The sequence below is a fragment of the Penaeus japonicus genome, unplaced genomic scaffold (genome assembly GCF_977035675.1).
Source record: "Penaeus japonicus unplaced genomic scaffold, GWHDUDI00000001_assembly GWHDUDI00000002, whole genome shotgun sequence".
NCBI classification, from domain to species: Eukaryota; Metazoa; Arthropoda; class Malacostraca; order Decapoda; family Penaeidae; genus Penaeus; species Penaeus japonicus.
Window position 1 is genome coordinate 38,330,491 of NW_028234404.1, and position 2,500 is coordinate 38,332,990.

The window sequence follows — 2,500 nt, forward strand, 5'->3', positions numbered from 1 at the left end:
TAAGTAATGTATTATAAACCAGTGTGAGTTGACACAAGTGTTTCTTTAGGAACTCACATATATATTTTGGAAGTATAGTTAGCGTGTGGTGATACTACAGATAACCTGCAATGGCTTAATTGTAGAATATATTATTTTCATGATCAATTCTATATGATGATGAAATATGTATTATATTTTTATAGCAGCTGCATTCGGAGAGTTATCAAGAAAGATTGTTATGCTGGTTATTCATGATGTGATTAATGATGTATTCCTGTGTGATACTGGATTAACTTTTAAGCTCATTACAAACTAAAGTAAAAATGACAAGTGCAATAGCTTTATGATGGTTTGATATGGGTATTCATGTTATGAATGCATAGCAGGTGTTTTAACTGAGAGTGGAGCACACATCCAGAATGCTACAGATAGCTAAGATATGATAAAATCACATTTTGTTATATTTCTGTCATGTGAAATGCACATTTTTAAGTTATAAGTTATTTACTTTTTATCACTATTATGTCATTACTGCACAATTTACAAAACAAAATAACACTTGCACTCAGGTTCAGGGAATAAGCTGGTTTAACAGTATATGTGCTAAGTGGAAAATGCCCATTAATATTACAAAGCTTATTTTTATGGATTCAGAACCAAAACACTTTAGCGAAGGTTGGCAGAGGGTTTTGTGGTACAAAGTCCATGGGCATAGGTATGAGTATAAAAACAAAGACACACACATATACCCACGCCCACGCCCATGCTTACGCACACGCACACGCACAGGCACAGGCACGTTTATGTATATGTATATTTTGAATGAGTTAGAATGAATCATGAAAATACCAGAAATTAATTGGAGATTGAAGTTCCTGTAAGCCATTTCACATCATCAATTTTCCCATTATTATTACAAGTGTTGCTTGACTAAAACACACATATATATACGGATGTACATATTTTGAATGAGATAGAATGAATCAAAAGCATCGGAAATTACTTGAATATTGAAATTAAAGTAAGCCAGTTGTGAATAAGTACAGTCACCTTCCAAAACGAAGACTGGCTTGCTAAGTGCTCTGCTGAATGAAATTTCACCACAAAAGAAAGTGAATAAATGGAAATATCAATTCAAGATAAACAAGGAATAAATCCCATGAGTTAATTGAAGCATTAAATCCTGCTGATTCCTTGGCTTTGTTATTAGCATTGTTTGCCGATCAGCATAAAGTTTTAAACCCTATACCATTTTCAGAGATATTTTAGAAGATTGAAAAAGAGATTAAGTTAGTGACAGGAAAATTAGTTCTGGTGTTAAAGAAGAAGAATGAACTGTTACATTCGTGTTTTTGAAGTCACTGGAAAGGTGGTGTGAATAAGCAGAATTTAGTTGTTAGGGTTTTAAAGAATTAGGATGCCCTTAAATGTGTATAAATTTTAGCTACCATATTTATGCATATACATGCTACCCTTGGCTATTTTCATCCTGATAAACCAGGATTTTACAGTTTTTTGTATGACTGCACTGATACATGCAGAATATTTATTCATACCTCAGGTAGATAATATTGTTCATAACTTGTATTGATATTGGAAATATAGGATTAAATAATCCAGAAGTAAAATTATGTTTCGAAATTGTCATCAGTCCATGTGTTGGAAGTGTAACAGCTTTTGCGATGTGTGTTAATTATATCAGAACTCATGATGACTTCACTGTGCACACACCTTATATATGTAAAAGTATTTGAGGAATAATGAAACCTACCCATTGCCTCTATGGCAATGATAGAAAAAGAAAAAGAATTTAAATAAGGAATGAGAAATAAGGAATGAGGTCACAATTATTACAGTCTAAGCATTTCATATACTGTATTTTGTCTTGATTATTTACTCAGTTGCAATTTCTTGGAATTAGCTTTTATTGATTTGTAATTTTAGGTAGTAATTTCAAAAGTGTGTGTATACTTTTACTTGGATAGAAATGGGGCTCCTTATTATACAAATAAGATGAAGGGTAATTTATTTAACTTTTATTAAGAAGAATAGAATTTCAGTTAGAAATCTTACTCATTTTAAAATTGAATCACAAAATCAAATGATGAATACTCATGTAAAAGTAGTAGTAACACTGTTCATGACGAATGAGAGGACTTGATGATTGAACCAATATGAGGACTGTACAACTCTAGGAAAGTCTTTTAACGGGTCAGCACCTGGGACCTGCACCGTCCACTGTGGTTCGGTTTACTTATTTGTCAATTTTTCGGATTTAATTATCAGGCCCGCCTACTTGGCCTTACTCCGTGCCTCATAATTGAATCCTTAGTGATGATCTGTATGTAGAAAAACAAACAAAAAGGATAAACAAATGAAATTAAACCTACTTATACTCCTGATATAAGTAGGTAACCTGGTAGACTGCTATATACCTTTCCAGTGGCTGAGCATCAGACTATTGGTTTCAAGTGATGCTATTTGTGTCCCAACTGGCTTGCAAGCTTTTCTTTTTTCA

The 2,500-nt window shown here is 32.8% G+C and overlaps 1 protein-coding gene across 1 annotated transcript in view; it reads left to right on the forward strand.

Moving 5' to 3' along the window:
- The window catches only part of rdgBbeta (cytoplasmic phosphatidylinositol transfer protein 1), a 7,451-nt gene extending 6,750 nt beyond the window's left edge, over positions 1-701 (forward strand). Inside the window, exon 9 of the mRNA XM_043004474.2 lies at positions 1-701. This exon is cut by the window's left edge and continues 483 nt beyond it. The gene's annotated coding sequence lies outside the window, so the exon portion shown is untranslated.
- Positions 702-2,500: the final 1,799 nt, after the last annotated feature.